Raw genomic sequence first — 18,424 nt, forward strand, 5'->3', positions numbered from 1 at the left:
TGAGGGCCACAGTCATCAGGGAAGTACTAGCAGTCACCATTCAAACAAATGAAGGACATGATGAGCTGATGCAGAAATGGGACCTATGGACAACCATCCGAGACGAGTGGTAGGTTTCGCGCTTTATTCGAAACTGCAGAGCCAAACACCAGCAAAGAATCACCGGACCAATCACTACTCAAGAAACTAGTAGGCTGAAGAGGTTCTGGGAAAAAGGGACACATGTCAGATGCCAAGATACGAGCGGTTTTCAGGAAGATCAGCAACGTCTAAATCTCCAGAAGAACGCAGATAAACTGTACGAATGCAGAGGGCTTATCCAGGGAGACTACCCCATTTACCTTCGGATGATGCTTTGTTCAGCAAAAGGCTGGTATTGCGCGCCCAACTTCAGACTCTCCATGAGGGAGTCAGTTTGACAATCGCGAAGATACGAGAGAAATATTGGATACCTCCCCTTAGAAGACTTACAAAGAGAGTGATAAATGAGTGCCCTGGGTGTAAACGCTTTCAAGTAACCGCCCTAGCAAACCCACCGACTGGAAACCTACCCAAGAAAAGAACAGAGGGATCAGTGTCCTTCAAGTCAATCGGAGTCGAATTTGCCGATCAAGTACTTCAGCAAGAATAAAAGCGAGAAGAAACCATGCATTCTACTTCATGCATACAGCTCAACCCGTGCCGTCTATTTGGATCTACTACCAGTTTAAACAACGGAACACTTGTTGCGCAGTCTGAAACGTTTCATGGCGAGACGAGGGCGGCCAGAGAAAATCTTCTCCGATAATGGGAGAACCTACGTTTCCGCATCCAAATAGCTAAAGAAAGTTCGACGGGCTAGCCAAGCAAAACATCCAGTGGCAATGTAATCTCAAAAGAGCTCCATGGTGGGACGGTCAGTTCGAAAGATTGATTGGCATCATGAAGCAGAGTATGTACGAAGCAATCGGAAACGGTCACCTGCGCTGGCATGAATTGGAAGGGGTCATCTTGGATGTGGAGACAACCCTTAACAACAACTTCTTGGTTATATAGTAGACGATATTTAAATGCCGGTTTTGACCCCTAACCCTATGCTATTTGGACAGCCGAATCAAATTCCTTAAGAGGAACCAACCAACGTTGAAATTGTGACCTCAGAAAACGCGCCAAGTACCTACGGAAATGGAAGGACGTCCTATGGAAAAGATGGACAATCTAGCACCTAAAGGCCCTAAGAGAGCGTCACAGTCTCAACCATCAAACGAAAGAAGCTACCTTGAAAGAAGAAGACGTAATGCCTATCAAGGGAGAGGGGCGTAACAGAGGCAAATGGAAGATTGGTGTGATGGAACGCCTGATTCAAGGTCGGGATAGAATGATAAGAAGGGCGCAGCTAAAAGCTGGGAAGACACTCATAGAGATACCACTGCAGCTGCTTTATCCTCTTGAATTAACCTGCAACAGACCTGAACGAAGGAGAGGAGAGACGCTAAGAGCTGACGCCAGAGAATTCCAGCCGAGAAGAGCCGCATCAGATGATTTGGGTTGATTGATTGTGAGATCGGAGTTACTAGTGAGTAGGAGAATAAAAATAGAGTACCTCAAACCAGTGTGATTGTTTGTCGCGAGATCATTTACGACATCTATGCAAAGAGCTTCCACGTGTGAATTTTGTCAAATGGGCGATGTAAACAAAACGAGCCCCAAGATGAGCGGTTGCCGCGGAAATTCCCTCAGGGTACTCGGCCAGGTAGGAGATTATGACACCTTCCTGATTATTAACTTTTATTTGAAATTACTTTTTTCTAAATAACTCAGGTGCTTTTGGGGATTTTTTTTCTTGGACAGGTAAAATGTTTTAATTCCGTTTGGTCAAATAAAAGAAAAAACTTTTTTTTTTTCGGCCTTTGAAGGTGGGAAGTAACCTTAAAGGCCGTTAATCAATTAATTGATAAATCAATTCCAAATCAATCAGTTATAAAATCAATAAAACAAAGTAGAGAGTAAAGGAGAGAGAATAAAGCGCTGGGTTTAAGAACCATTCATGAAACCAGGCTCATGGAACATTCTGGCAAATTCCGTAACAGTTCTGAACATTCTAATTAACAAATAGAGAAGCCTTGACTATGCTCTGTTCTTTTGCAAAGCACACAGGAAGCGGCTTTACAACTACGTCTCGCGTTTCTCCCCACTTCTTAAGTAGCGATCTCTGTAAGAGCGGTTTAGGCATCTCGCATTGGAAAAAGTTTTGCCTCATACTTTTGCCCATTAAGATATCTTTGGTAGTTAGTAAATAGAACCACGTTGGTTTCTGGAAATACTAAAAAGCTTGAAGAGAGCTCTTAATAAAAAAAGCTGCAAAAGGCTCTTTTTTGACCTGTTGAGACATTTTTTCATTCTTTTTTGACAAGCTCGCTCCTCGTCACACACCACATGCAGCAAGAAATCGATTGTGTTCGAAGATGTTCGAAAGCATAGAGATGTAAAAACATCTTGCAGTTATTAATTTCTTTTGCCGTAGTGACTTCAAACTTTTGGTGATTTTGCTAGCGTGACGGCAAAATTATGCAAATTAGTCTGTTGAACAAACTCTGACCGTTCTTTATTAGTAGCCTTATAAATCTCAGATTGTAACAATTTTGAAAAGGAAAGATAGTAGGATTGAGCTTTTAAGAATACACTGATTGATTCTCAAAAAAATTAAACGGCTAAAATTTGGCAAACGATTCTGTTTCGTGACGAAAAAGGTGAACAAAACGTATCGAATATCATATAAAAAATTTTTAGTGTGTCTCCAGAAACCAATGTGGTCTTATTTACTAGCTACCAAAGATAGTTCAATGAGCAAAATTTGAGGCAAAATTTTTTTCCGATGAGAAATCCCCTGAACGGCTCTTACAGAGATCGCCACTTTATTTGCATGTTTGGTTTGTAAACCTTTACTAGTTTGTATCGAAATCATGTGACTGAAATTGTGTCGAAACGACTTTCGACGTGTACTACAGATCGACTAAATCGATGTTTCAAATCAACTTCAACTTGTATCGAATCGCCTTATTTGGAAACGACCGAAAACAGTTACCTTTATTTTACGCCCGGCGTGGTGAAATCGCGTGACCTAACTTGTCCCATTACAGCCTGTCAAGCAAATTGCAATCATCGCCGAACATGTGTCATTTCCAAACGCGTAGTTGTATGGAAAATTGTGCCATTTCACGACGAGAAATTGATGAAAAATACCTTATTTATTCCAGAAACTATTCCATCCCGCACAGAAACGAGGAAAAAAAGTGAATTCTACGATGCTGATTTTTTTGGTTTCAATTCTAAAAATAAGCTTGATTACATCATTAAGAACACGAAAGGTCTTCTATTACGTACAGCGCTTATTTGATGTCGCCGCCACTGCGAGATCGAACGATGCAAAATGTTCGGTCGCCTTCCTTGAAAACAAGCGACGAAAAATTTCTTGAGAAGATAATTGATTTCAGAGACTATTGTTTGTTTGTCTGTTTGTTTATGATTGCGAGAGCGAGAGCGAACTGATTGGATAATGTGAAGCGCATCAGCGGTGCGATCCTACGTAGAAAGTGACGACTTTATCAGACAAACAATAACTATTTTACTGCTGAAGTAGTCACCGCCGTGAATAACCACAACAAGCTGTAGGCCAATACGTGACAATATATGAAAGAAGAGATTTGTAAAGGCAAAATCAAATTAACATTGTCATTGCCCATTTGAAAAATAATTCCCAGTGAGGTACTGCACTTGTCTAGTAAATCTTTGATAGTGAGCCACCAAGTGCATAGGAACAACATTAATAGACATAAAGAGAAAAATGAATCAGTAATCTTACCGCACTACTTGATCTCACATCGTGTAATCACCGGTGGCGAAGGCGGATTTTTCTCAACTAGGAATCTGTTTATCAGTGCAGTGCAAGATGATGGCCCTTCTGTTAGGTTTGACGTGAAACAGCAGTCACCTCAACGTCACTGTAAGTAAAGATTACGGTCTTGAAGCGATTTATCAAAGTTCCCAAGTTGTCACACAGCAATTCAACGACCGGCTGACCAACTACCAAATCGATGAATTAAGGCGTAAGCGGAAGTCGAAACTGAAAGTACTTGGTCAGCACAATAGTTATGGTTCGTTTGGAGCCTGGGAATAGTGAAAGGAGGATAAGAAGAAATGTAAAGGGTGGAATTACGAGATGGGAAATGACAACATTTTAAAAAGGATAAATAATTAATTTAGATGTTTGGATGATAAACCTTTACAAGTTTGTATCTACATCATGTGACTGAAGTTGTTTCGAAACGACTTTTTACGTATATCGGATCGACTTAGTCGATGTATCGAATCAACTCCAGCTTGTGCTGAATCACCTTATATGAAAACGACCGTAAACGGTTACAATTATTTTACGCCCGACGTGGTGAAACATCGCGTGACCTAACATATCACATTAAGGCCTGTCACGGAAATTGCATGCATCACCCAACATGTGTCGTTTTCAAATGCGCAGTTGCATGGAAAACTGCGCTATTTCACGACAGGAAATCGTTAAAAAATACCTTACATATTCCAGAAACTATTCCATCCCGCACAGAAACGAGGAAAAAAAATTAATTCTAGGAGACTGATTTTTTTGGTTTCAATTCTAAAAATAGGCGTGATCACATCATCAACAACACGATGGTCTTCATTTACTGTTCTACTTACACTGCTTTATTGATGTGGTCGTCGCTGCAAGATCGAACGATGCACAATGTTCAGTCGCCTTCCCTGAAAACAAGCAACGAAGAATTTCTTACGAAGATAACTTATCTAGGAGACTATTGTATAGAGAGTGCCTCTTGAGCGGAGCAAACTGATTAAATAAAAGCGAGGCGCATCAACACTGCAACATCCTACATCGAAATTGACGACTTGATCAGACAAACAATAAAGTTTTTCATTACTGAAGCAGCCACCGCGGAGAATAACCCCAACAAGCTGTAGGCCATTGCGTGAAAATACATGAAACTTAACCCTTTCCTTGGAGGGCATTTGTGGTACAAGAGTCGAGATACAAATACGAACGCACCAATTTACGATTACGTAGCAGTTCGTTTACATTCTCCTCTACATGATTCAGTTCACATGCACCCTAACTTAACTATTGTGATTTTTTACTTGTTCCAACAAAGGCATGTACAAACAATCGGTAAACTGCGAAATGAATTTTGATCATCATAATTTCTAGTGATTTGTAAAGGCAAAATCAAATTGACACTGTTATTGCCCATTAGAAAAATAATTCCCAATGATATATTGCACTTGTCCAGTGAATCTTTCATAGTGAGCCACCAAGTACACGGAAATAACATCAGCAGACATAAACAGAAAAAAGAATCAGTAATCTTACCACAATACTTGATCTCACATCGTATAATCACTAGTAGCGAAGGCGGAAATTTCTCAAGCAGGACTCTCTGTTTATCACTGCAGTGAAAGATGTTAGCCCTTCTGTTGGGTTTGATGTGAAACAGCAGTCACCTTCGTGCCACCGTACGTAAAGATTACGTCTTGAAGCGACTGATCAAAGTTTTCAAGTTGTCAGACAGCAATTGAACGACTAGCTGACCAGCTACGAAATCGATGAATCAGGGCGCAAGCGGAGGTCGAAACTGAAAGTATTTGGTCAGCACAATAGTTACAATTCGTTTGGAGCCTGGGAATAGTAAAAGGAGGATAAGAGGAAATGGATAGTGTGGAATACGGGATGGGAAATGAAAACATTTTAAAAAGGATAAATAATTAATTTAGATGTTTGGATGATAAACCTTTACTGGTTTGTATCTACATCATGTGACTAAAGTTGTTGGTGAAACATCGCGTGACCTAAGGTATTCCTTTTTATTATATACTCAACAAAATATCGCGTTTCTGATTGGTCAATGATGAATGCATAAATAGGTTATAGAGTGCAAAAGAGGTTACAGAGTGCAATACGGAGAAGTTGCCATGGAAACACCGGGGAAGCGCCAAATTTGAACACCAAATTATAAAAAAATCGAGAATATAATAAATAAAAAATCGTATGAACCTGCTCGTGCATTTCGTGATTTATGGTCACTCGTGATGTTTTGAAAGTTCTCAAATTGCACTCGCCTACGGCTCGTGCAATTTTGAGAACTTTCAAAACATCACTCGTGCCCATAAATCACGAAATGCACTCGCGTTCATACGATTTCCTATACATAGCCTGTCACGGAAATTACATGCATCGCCCAACGCGTGTCATTTTCAAATGCGTAGTTGCATGGAAAACTGTGCCATTTCATGACGAGAAATTGTTAAAAATACTTTATATATTCAAGAAACTATTCCATACCGCACAGAAACGAGGAAAAAATGAATTCTACGATACTGATTTTCTGGTTTCAGTTCTAAAATAAGCATGATCCCATCATCAACAACACGAAGGTCTTCTTTTACGTACATTTCTTAGTTGATGTGGTCGCCACTGCGAGATCGAATGATGCACAATGTTCAGTCGCCTTCCTTGAAAACAAGTGACGAAGAATTCGTTCAGAAGATAACTGATTTTAGAGACTATTGTAAGGAGAGTGCCTCTTGAGCAGAGCGAACTGAGTGAATTAATGTGAGGCGCATCAACAGTGCGATCTTAAGTAGAAAGTGACTACTTTATCAGACAAACAATAAAACACTTCATTGCTGAATTAGTCACCGCTGCAAATAACCACAACAAGCTGTAGGCCATTGCGTGAAAATACAGGAAACTTAACCCTTTCATTGATGTGCATTTTTGGCACAAGAGTCGGGAATTTCAAATATGAACATGCTAATTTACGATTGTGTAGCAGCTCGATTTACACTCTTTACTAAAGGATCCACTTCGCATGCACCCTATAAACTATTGTGATTTTTCATTTGTTCCGTCAGAGGCATGCTTCAAGCACAAACAATCGATAAACTGTGAAATGAATATTGATCATCATTTCTAGTGATTTGTGAAGGCAAAAAGGCAAAAAGATTACGATCCTGAAGCGATTGATCAAAGTTTCCAAGATTTTACACAGCAATTCAACAACCGTCTGACCAACTACGAATTCGGCGAATTACAACAGCTTAGAACGTAAGCGAAAGTCAAAACTGAAAGTACTTGGTCAGCTCAATAGTTATGGTTTGGAGCCTGGGAATAGTGAAAGGAGGATAAGAGGAAATTACAAGATGGGAAATGAAAATATACTGCAGCTCAAGTTTGCTGTTGTTGTTATCTTTTTTAAATGTAATTTTCTCATTTTCCCTCGGTTTTCCTTGGGACGTAATATTTTATCCCAGTGGCTTACTTTATAATTTTTTCTGGGTATTTTTTAGTACAGTGTGTCTCTACTTTCATTTATTGCTATTAAAAAAAAAAAACAAAAAAAAAAACAGAAAAACCACTACATCATCAGGTCTAACAGAGGTCCCTGACAGATACATGTAAGCTTTCAAAAAAAGGAACATCATTTACGTAGATTATTTAAAACATCCTTTTCTTTTATTCTATACCACTCCCTCCTATATCATTTAAATAATATGTTTTATTTTAGTCTTGGTCCCATGTTTCTCTCTGCATTCTTGAGGGACTGGGGAGTGGTATCCTTTGACATTTTAACTGTAACTGTCATGACAACTGAAAGTTAGTTACAACTTTGGGCAAGACATTGAAAATTGTTGTGCCATTAACCATCGAATACACTGAAGAAAACTTTTAAACTGTTTTCTTTTTCAATTGTTTTGACAATCTGTGAATAATGGACAATACAGGCTAGTCACAACATAGAACTGTATACAAAAATGAGCTCACACAAATGTTTGATTCCTTTCTAAAGGAACATTGTTTCTGTATCAATGAATTATTTGTCACAGACTCTCATCCCTCTAACAACCAAGCTCATCTCCACTCTAATCTATTTTAAAAGAATTATTCCAAATTAGAGACCAAATTTTAAACTCTCCATATATTTTAAACAATCTTGGATCATTCAGTTACATCTGTTGAGTAGAGTTTCCATTCCATGTGTTATTGTCGTCATCTTCATCATCTCTGTTGTGAAGCCGATGAATTCCGCCTTCTTTCTTTACAGATGAAACACCACCTGGGACTCTATGACGTACACCAGAACTGCTATGGGAAAAAAAAAAACAAAAAAAACAAAAAAAAAACAGCAAGAAGGTTGGCATGTAACCTTAGGAAGGAAGGGGCTTAGATATTGTTCATGACTCTGAATTTGACTAAAAGAGCATTTCTTTCATTACATTTTGTTTTTGCTGTGTTTTCTCATAAGATAGAAAAGCTTATGAGCCCAAATTCACAAGAAAGCAATATTCTACTTGCTGAAATGACAATCTAAAACAAGAGACCATCTTTGTTTTTGTGAAATTTGCAAATTGTGATAATTGAATATTTAGTATAGTCACCAGTGGAAAAATATGTGTACTTTCAAGCATTCACAAGTTGATTAATTCTCCAAAACTTTTATCTGTCTAACAACAAGCCAAAAAACACAATAGACAATAAAATTGACTGTAAATAAGATTCTTCAAACTTAATATCTGGGAATTCTTTTTGCTTTTTCTTTTTTGGCTCTTGAGAAAAGAATTTCATTCTTAACACCAACAAGCAAACAACCAAACTAGTGTGATAAAGTTGAACAATAAACTATGCAGCTGTTTACAAAAGGCAAACCACCGAAAAAAGACTCACTTTGATGGTTGTGACTGTGTGCTGCTGTTTGTTCTCTGTGAAGGAGGATTCGGTGTCCCTCTAGACTGATCAGGACTACCAAATAGGAAAGCTTTCAGGAAGTTAATCAGTGTGAACAGAGGTGAAAGAATCCATAACAACAGTTCGGGGAATGATGAAGTCCCAGATGGAGTGAGGGAATTACTTCCTCTCTGTAAAATGAAAGTTTAGTATTGATTATTTATCTTTTCAAGTTTTGGGAAATTTCTGAATGATAGGAGAATGTGGAAATTCACTTAAAGAATTTAAGGAAACATTTTTCACAAATACAATTATAATTAACCAATGAAAAATAAAAACAAACACAACAAAAGATTAAACATTTATTGGGATTGAAGAAAAAGCTAAAGTTGGTTGCATGTGGTACCCAAGCTTTCCTAAAACACTACCTTCCTTTGATTTCCTAAAGTTTTAACTTCCATTACCTAACTCTGAGTTACACAAATTAAACAAAACTCATTGGTAAGCCAGGCCATATGCCAGGTTCACATGAGACAAATATTCACTCTTTCCAATGGATGAATGTTTTAAAAACAACCTAATATTGATCTTAAACTTACCACAGCTACAATTAAAGTGGAACTTGGTGCCAGACCTAACTCAGCCAAACTCTTTAACAGGTCTTCTTCAGTCAGCTCCCGCCTAGGGTAGGTGGTGAACATTGTTATTGAGCTGGAACTGGGTCCTAGTTGCTGAGAACAATTGAAAAGATTCACATAATTAATAAAACTTATTTTCAGTAAATTTATTACCAATTTGGTCAAAAGATCTCACTTATGTTTTGGAGGGGTTGATGGCTGTGAGGACAATTGACAAAAATCAAATGGTCTTGAAGATAATCTTTGATTGGACACACACAGGCAAGGTTGCAGATATTAAGAATCTAATGCAGACCTAAGAATTGGGATATCTGGTCTGTTTAGGAGGAAGATTAAGAAAACTATTTCTGGCCCCTAAAATAAGAACCTAACAATTATAGTTCCAATACATTTAACACTGAATTCTCCTCTACTTATCTGGATAGAATTCTCTGAAAGCTCCTTAAATTTTGCTCGTTTTTATAATTATATACACCTATGTGTTCTTGTAAAAATTAACTACTCACAGAGATGATATACTGTTGGATGGTCTCCAAAGGAGTATCAGGTGAGAAAGAGTTTGTTAACAAACTGCCATCTGGAAGACGAAACTGGAGCCGGGCAGAAATGCTAAGTAAAAACAAAAAGTCTCTGTTGCATGTACAGAGCAGTTAATAACAATACAATTCAACAATGTATAACTAAAGTAATCATGGCTGATGTTATAAATCACATGTACTTTAATTACTTTTACAATGTAAGTGAAGGATATTCAAGTACTCTAAGCCTGTACAAATGATATGTTTCAATGTATTTCTACTTTACTTACCACTCAGTCTTCCCCAACCCTTCACTGTCTCCCGTCATGGTAGTTGAAGGTGAGGGTGAGGCAGCTTGAGCACGCTGTCTCTCCTGCACCTCATTCTGCCGCCTAGCTTCCCTTTCTGCTTTATCTCTAGCAATCTGCTGCCGCACAGCTTCCCTGTGGGCCCGCTCTTTGGCTCTGTCTTCTTTGATTTGATTCACAATATTTTGTGCCTGTCTCTCTTCTCGGTCCCTTTTTGCTTTACCAAGTTCTTGTCCCTGATGACGTCTATCAAATTCTTTCTTCTTGGTTTCCTAGAATGCAAAGAATTCTCTTTATCATCTCTTCACTAGAGAAGATAACAAATTAATTTTGTATTTTGCCAAATCATAGTGCTAAAGCAGTGAGTGGTTTATAACATTTATTTCACTATTATGAACTCATTAAAAACTGAAACATAATTGCCCATGGGCTAGAAGTAAGACACTGGACTTCAGATTGAAAGGATCAGAAGGTCATTTTGTGGTGTTCTTAAGAGCAAGACAATATATTCTCACAGTATCTTTCTCCACCAAGGTTTATAAACATTTAAATGGGGTACTGTCTGGGAAACATGAAAGAGTGCAAAAGGATATCTTCGAATGGACTACCTTGCTTTTGAGGGAATTTCATAACTCTTAGTCATGTCATGCTCCAGAAAATGAGATAAGCTTGATGTTGGCTCATTAACAAACAGGCTTTGTTTCAAGGGAAAAAACTACTTAAAAAAAGTCATTAAGTTCTGGACAAAATAAAAACATAACCTTAAGAGAACTTGAATAGGATTAGATTAGAAAATTGGACTCACTTGATTTTCTGATTCCTCTTTCTCAAGTCTACTCTGTTCAATAAGTTGCTTTGCTCTACTCAACAACAGGAAGAGAGAGTTAAAATTAATAGTAGCAGTAACTTATGAATAATTGTTTACACTTTCGTCCTAAAACTTACTCAAGAATCTGACACGATCAACCATAAGATGGAGAAGAGTTCCAAACTGCCTACTGCTCTTACTTTCAAGACTAAAACATAAATACCATACTTTCTTGATAAAATGCAGCAGGTTTATATTAAAAATGGGCAGGTTTGACCTGCTTCTTTGTGAGGCCATAATAGGGGTCTGTGGTTTATTAATGAAATGAAATTTTAAGCCATTTTAGCAAGGTGATTTATCATTACTGATTCGCAGAGATCTAGGAACAGTTTCTTAGTGCAGGACAATTTCTCCCTTTGTTATGCGCCTGGATTACCCAAAGTTACAGCATTATGGTACTGAACATATGGCATGTGTACCAAGTTGCAATCAAGATGTGTCCCTAACAAACAGAGCATAAACAAAATGTGAATAATGTAGGAGCAAGTAAATGATATGAGTACAAAGTTTTAATTAACTTTATAAACAGCAATGTTGCCAATGTCCTCCTCGTTTTAATTAACTTTATGAACAGCAATGTTGCCAACGTTCTCCTTGTTTGTGTCAGCCAATGTACGGTACACAAATAATTTAAGTTTTTAATAATATACTAATCTTCATTCATTAAGTTCTTGTTCATAAATGTCTGGCTCTTAATTAACAAAGGCCTCATTTTTATCTACAGGAGTGGCTTGTTCCAGCACATTGAAAAATGCAGCCACCCTTTCTGTGACCTCATGCTTTCCATTACTTAGTGGACCTACTGCCTAAAAACAGTGGATTTTCTCATCCTCTGATCTGTTTATAGGCAAGAGATTACTACTTACTTATGACTGGTCTATGTGACCTCAACTGCAAATAAACACCACGACATTGATCAAATGCCAGGGCCCCCATTAAATGCATCTGACATTTATTTAAGAAATTGGCAGTTTGAACCTGACGTTTATTAGGGGTCTGGCACAACCATTCCTTGTATCAAGCCTAGCACTACAGGATACTCTCTCAAGCTTATGTACATTGTGTAGATTGGTGACCTGTACAAAACTTTTCAACAGAAATATGACTAACCTTTCCACTTTGTCTTCTAATAATTCCCCCTGTAGCTCTCTGCCATAAGGCTCCTAAGAATCAAACAATAAATAAATTACCAGCTGTGGTTCACACTTTTCCTAAGTTTACAATCCTCAAATCCATTCACTTATGATTTTTTTGTCTAAAAACTACATGTACAATCAAAGTCTGGTCCAAAACCAACCATCTTCACTTGAAAAATTTCCAATTTAGACAATATCATTTTAAAAACAGTGGACACTGTGGTAGAAATCAAATCCACACTTTTCCTGTTCAAGGGCATTGTCACATTACTTGACAATGCCATAGATCTGCAAACCTTGGAATAAAAAAGAAGTACAGCTGTAGCTCATGGCCTTCTTAACTGAATTATCCAATTAAGCAACATGCTACTGAATGACAACTTCATATGTTAACTATCTCTACAGTAAATGGTTTGAACCTAGGGGTAACATGTAATACTGTTGTTAGAGACAAGGAATTAACTCTAATGATGATGATGATGTTGAAACTTCTGTTACCACTACCAACAACTGTTGCACTATATAACTGTCACCTTTTGCACTCGCACAGCATGCACAACTATGCAATTAGCAAAAGCACAAGCACCGCACTTTGTATAAATTATAATGATTTCCTAATAAATAAAGGTTGTCATTTTTAACATGGAACTGAGCAAGTTACACAACAGTCTTTCTGAGGACTACACTCACCTGAACAATCAAACTACACTATTACATGAACTATCTCATCTATTTTTTCCCACCTCTGATGGTCCTGGTCTAGGTTCAGTCTCTCTGTTAGAAACCTCTTGGTTCTGTTGCGATGCAGGCTCTGCTGAAGGAGTGCTACTCACTGAAGAAAAAAGATAAAAATTGCACAACTAGATAGGTACAAAAAATTGAATACCTCAAGACAATTTATAATTATATAAAGCTAGAAGGAAACCTGCTTTTGGCGGATGGCACATTTTGTAACCTTTCCATTGATACAGAGTTTATAATGGTTATCCATCAAATAGTGCAAATGTGAGTAAGAGGGTATTCCACATCCTGAATAAAAATATTTACAGTACCTCAAAAACTTTCTCTGCTTTTGTAACAAATTGGTCCACAGGAAGACTTCCACCAACAACCTCTAAAGGCAAACCACTTTCAGCAATAAAATATGTGGTAGGAATGCAAACTAAAGGGTCTACATATTTAAGATGGCAAGTTAAGGCCTCTTTCATATTGCATCAAAAAAGTATTTTTGCAAGCAGCAATATGATTAAAATTTTCTTAGGATCTGCATGTGAATATCAACAATTGACATAATAATAATAATAATAATAATAATAATAATAATAATAATAATAACAATAACAATAATAATAATAATAATAATAATAATAATAATATCACTAAATTACCTTTTGGAAGAGTTGATTGGTCATTGAGCTCTTACTTGGTTGCCTAACAATCACCTGAGAGTTACACATCTATTGACTGTATAACTAGGAGTGAGTTATAAAATGTAGCAAATTAAAGCATATTTTAATGTAGTTTTTACCATTAACCATTCCAAGCAATTCAGCAATTTTGGGGCACTTAAAAGAATATGATAATCCTATGGTGTTTCCCATACATGTGTATCTTTAAAAAAAAGTCTACAATTCTTTAGATGCATCTACAACAGTTTCAATCACATGTGACTTCTATGCTCTCAAAGGATACAAAGTTAAGAAAACTGCTTGCAGTCCTCACTAGAGTAGATCAAGAAGAAAGTAAAAAACTGAAATTTTCTGACTGAATTATGTTGCCAAGCAAAACAGACTTAGTGTACTCATTTCCCTTAAAAACTAAAAAATGCACAATCATAGTATTGGGGATGCTTTCTCATATGCAGAGATCTCAACTCACAAGAAACTTCTGTATTTACACATTCAAGTAAGCCAGAATTATTCACTTTAAGGGGTTAGGATTAAGTGATTAAAATTTTTTCTTTATTCTTTAGCAGCCATGAGCAAACATTACAATTTCTTAAACCGCTCTGACGTCTGCTTACAGACACCATTCTTGTAAATTAAGTTTCAGTATGACTCCTTTTCAGCGTCCTTGGGGAATCTGCTCCTAGAACTTCTATTATTCAACTAAAAAAAAGAAGCCTACACCTGACAGGAAATGGTAATCTACAGACTGTGCAAAAATACATATTTTAGATGCAGACAAAGATCGCATTTTAAGACTACTGCAGCTAACCATTTATCCATAACCAGCTAATCAAAATAAGTTTCACAAAAGATACACTGAAGTGTTCCTGTACCTGTTTAAGGTTAATATGGTGTCTGTTAGTAGTTTACAAGTTTATCTATTGGTTACTGATAAATATTGCATTATAAATAAATAAATTTTGCATTCCAAAGGAAAAATTGTATTTTCTACTGAGTACCAGTAATTACCTCTTGTGATCCAATTTTATTGCCACACATTTCTCTCTTGAAAACATCCCTGCAATCTGAATTTAACAATCATTAGCTTTTCCTATCACTTATTAGTAAAGCTCTTAAATTTTAGTTTAGTGCAGGGTATGAAATTTTTATTTTTACTATTATTGGGAATTATGGAGCAGAGGGAATTTTTATCCAAAATCCAACTCCCTCTTTTTGTAACAAATGCAAAAGTGTGGTTCTTTTCTGCAACCATAATTCTTGGAGCTGAAGTTTGAAAGAAGCAAATAAAACCAACAACAAAACAAACAAGCAAGTGCATATCAGTTCTACCAATCTTAAGGAGGATGTGACAGGATTGAAATTACATGTACAGTTACATGTACCTTAGGATCTTCCAATGTAATTTGCATTCATTCTGATTGTTTCTTCATTGTCTCCTGTGGAAGATTCAAAAGCTTTTAAACTCTTTACAGTGGCCAATTAACTTCATCAACTCAAATGATAACACTAAATTACCCTATTATACTCTCCCACCAACCCAACACCACAGTTTCTTCAGAAACTTACCCCTTTATTCAACTGACCTCCACAATATTGCTTTCAATAACTTATTTCATGCCACTTACAGACCAGTTTCGCTACCCTAAACTCACTCAGTGAGAGTGATTAGTTATTTATCATATTTATCAAGCAATAGTTTTTGGAAAGAAGAAGTCTTAAAGATATGTCAGCAAAATGCAGCCATTTACAGCAAAAAACACAAATACCTTGTCAAATAAAGAACTAAATTGTGTCCTTGAACCACCAGGAATGACAACCTATGATTTTTCTTTAGGCACTTTTATTGGAATGTACCCCTAATCATCTTAAAGTGAAATCTCTCAGTACTAAATTAACCCTTTCACTGCCAAGATTTCATTAGTAATTCTTCTTACTGTAATTCATACAATTCTTTAGATTTCATTTGGAGAATTTGGTATTCAATCAACTAATAATCTCCTTATTTATATTTTTCTCTAATCTCATCACTATCCTGCTTGATATTGTATTAATATCTTAAGGAGAAATTCTGTCTTGGTCACTCATAGGAGTTAAAGGGTTAATACAATTATTATTCTTATAATACATCACTAACAAAGTCACGAGCTGGACAGAAGTGGCCAAGCTAGCCGAGTTTACACTGTCACAGCCTCAAGAATGCTATGTTGCTTTCACCTTTGGCCTGAAACACCGCTGGACCTATTTCCTTCCAACACTGCCTGATATTCAGGATCTTCTACGGAGGAACCTCTGGAGAATGCAATATCAAATGTCCTTTTCCAGCTATAACGGAACGTAGCTGCAGTTCAAGTGGGCGACATGTTCTGGTGGCCTTAGAATCACGAATCGCTGTCATGAAGCAAATCGTGAGGATCAATCGTCAGTGAAAGTAACCATGCCATCAATTGAGAAAATCGTTCTCCAAACACATGAGCTACCAGACGACTTAATCACAGGCGGCCCAAGCTTCAGCTGTGAGATGATCACCTTGCGAAATAAGAGTTATGGTTAAATTAAAATTTGTATAGGAATATTTACGACCTCTCTTAGGAATATAAAAATACAGTCAAACACTCAATAAAAATACCTCACCTTACTTCCACAGTGTATCACTTGTTATCTGACAGCTTACTATTTTGAAAAGAAGCCATTTTGGCGAGTTATCCATTTCTAGGTTTACTACATAAGAGAAGCTCAAGGCTGCTCACTCCATTCTCGAACGTCCGATCCTATATATAGAAGCAAAAAATCCAACGCAGAATCCAAGACATATGCTTTAGTTTCATTTCAATTCACTAGAAATTCAATCTTCCCTGTGAAACCGATGCTAAGCCGCACTTTGCTTCAAAAATTTCCAGTTTAGATGTTTCAGATAGCAGCACGACACTAGACCGTTGAAAGCCAGCTTGTTAACCCTGCCTCCTTTGCAAACTTTGCCTCGCCGGGGACCACACCGCCACTTAGCACCCGTGGTTTGATGCCAAGTGACGGTGTGGTCCCCGGCAGGTATGGAAAAGGAATGCAACAGATACAATAGCTGACTAGCTGAGCTAATTTCAACTAAGAAAGAAGAGAGTTGTTCGGAGTTAATATTCATGTTTGTAAATAAAGCACAATTTGTTTTCGTTCTACAGTTGAACCCTGGTAACTCGAATTGCCAACGGAAATTGAAATTACTTCGAGTTATCGGGCTTTCGAGTTAGAGGGGATTTGAACAAAAAGACCAGAAACACTTGACTTGAGAGGTTCGTTGCTTATACATGTTTTATTATGACATTGAATTTTTGAGGGGAAGAAGAAACATGTCATTGATTTCAAGAGTGAACTGGGCAAAACTGACGAGTGATGACAAACAACAGATTGATTCCAGATTACGCACCATTATTTCTCTTCGCCGGGAAGAACTGTCAAAACTGTTTGTTTACGGACATACAAAAGTTGTGATATCGGCAAAGGTCAATTTGTCATAACATATAATTAATATTAAATTTAATCTTCCGGCGCAAAATGTTATGGCTCATTGGTCCGCAAAACTGAAAATCGACGTCGAGTTATCGAGGGTAAAATTACAAAGAAAACAGGGAGAGAGTTAACCTCAGCCCACTTTTGTGATTTAACACTTTAACCCCTAAGAGTGACTAGCATCTGATTTCTCCTTACAGTACAACCGGTGAATCAAACATTGAGGTCACGAGAATAAAGGAAATGATCACCAACTAAAGAAGCTGTTGATTATAAAACAAATTCTCCTTGACAGCACCTGAAGAAATGTATAGAGAACAGTGAGGAGAATATGCATACTAATGATAAGGTGTAAAGGGTTATTAAGTCTTTACGCCCTCACTTGTTTCAGATTATACATTGACCCATACTACTCTTCTGTTCTTTTGCGCCAGAATTATGGCAAGTACAGACGTCTAAATGCTTTTTTCAGAATCGTTTCAAACAGTAAAGATCACAGCGGGGTTGAATTTATTTCAACTATAGAAGGTGAGAATCAAAAGCATAAGGAACCCTAAAAAAACAAACCCAAATATCATAAGCTTCGTCTGGCTTCCTCGCTACAATAGTTGACTCTTTTCAAGTTATAGTTTGTTCTGAAAAAATTATCACTTCTAAATTTCTTACTTGTAATGTTTTTGTGCAAATAGAAAAGATAAATAGGAAGAATTCCTTTATCATAAACTTTTGGTGATGGCAAGAGTCTAATTGCATTATTTACAGGCAAGCGTTATCCAGTCTACCTTTTCCACTGGCACCCGGCTAAATCCCAGTTTGAATGGCGCAGAGATCTGGACATTAATCACTCGCTGGCTGATGTTCTTTCAGGCCAGTATTTCGCAAATTTCCTAATTCAAAAAGGTGAGCTTGGAAAAAGATTTTAGTTCCTCTACTATAACAAAAAATAGCTGTAACTGATGGCAGATAATTTTTGTACTGATATTTCAGTGCCACCATTGTTATAATGATCCGCTGACCGAAAAAAAATCTCAGTAATCAAATTACATAAAACTAGTGGATCAAAAGGCAGAGACGGAACTAGAAAAAAATAACAGAAACTCAGGCAACGATCTCTTCTATTCAAAGCACGTGATTCAAGGCGAAAAAACGCTTCCCTACAAACGGGGGATCAGACTCGAAATAACATGTCACATAACATGTCACACAACATGTCGCAACCCAACGATGAACAACACCTAAACTTTTTGTTTTATTTAGCTTGTCTCGCCTAAAAATGAATTGAGTTGGAATCATTGTTTAT

The 18,424-nt window shown here is 37.2% G+C and overlaps 1 protein-coding gene and 1 pseudogene across 7 annotated transcripts in view; both read right to left on the bottom strand.

The window, feature by feature from the left end:
• Window positions 1–18,424, bottom strand: part of LOC149040462 (uncharacterized) — a 45,597-nt gene that overhangs the window by 8,388 nt on the left and 18,785 nt on the right. Inside the window, exons 1-3 of one of the 6 annotated variants that reach the window (XM_089181361.1) lie at window positions 5,396–5,817; window positions 4,711–4,773; window positions 3,842–3,980 (exon numbers count right to left, since the gene is read on the bottom strand). The exons of 1 other annotated variant lie outside the window; for it this stretch is intronic. The gene's annotated coding sequence lies outside the window, so the exon portion shown is untranslated. Of the gene's footprint in view, window positions 1–3,841; window positions 4,147–4,710; window positions 4,902–5,395; window positions 5,819–18,424 lie in introns of those variants that run through there. 4 more of the 6 variants (XM_089181360.1, XM_089181358.1, XM_089181362.1 and 1 more) reach the window with 4 other exon arrangements.
• LOC149040463 (UBX domain-containing protein 4-like) lies at window positions 7,516–16,581 on the bottom strand (annotated as a pseudogene). Its single transcript, XR_016179912.1, has 14 exons — window positions 16,255–16,581; window positions 15,838–16,149; window positions 15,006–15,059; window positions 14,632–14,687; window positions 13,907–13,935; window positions 13,267–13,385; window positions 12,958–13,074; window positions 12,189–12,241; window positions 11,016–11,070; window positions 10,193–10,482; window positions 9,891–9,993; window positions 9,346–9,477; window positions 8,747–8,937; window positions 7,516–8,164 (listed from the first exon to the last, which is right to left on the bottom strand). The product of XR_016179912.1 is annotated as a UBX domain-containing protein 4-like (transcript).

The sequence above is a fragment of the Pocillopora damicornis genome, chromosome 9, assembly GCF_964200805.1.
Source record: "Pocillopora damicornis chromosome 9, jaPocDami1.2, whole genome shotgun sequence".
Taxonomy (NCBI): domain Eukaryota; kingdom Metazoa; phylum Cnidaria; class Anthozoa; order Scleractinia; family Pocilloporidae; genus Pocillopora; species Pocillopora damicornis.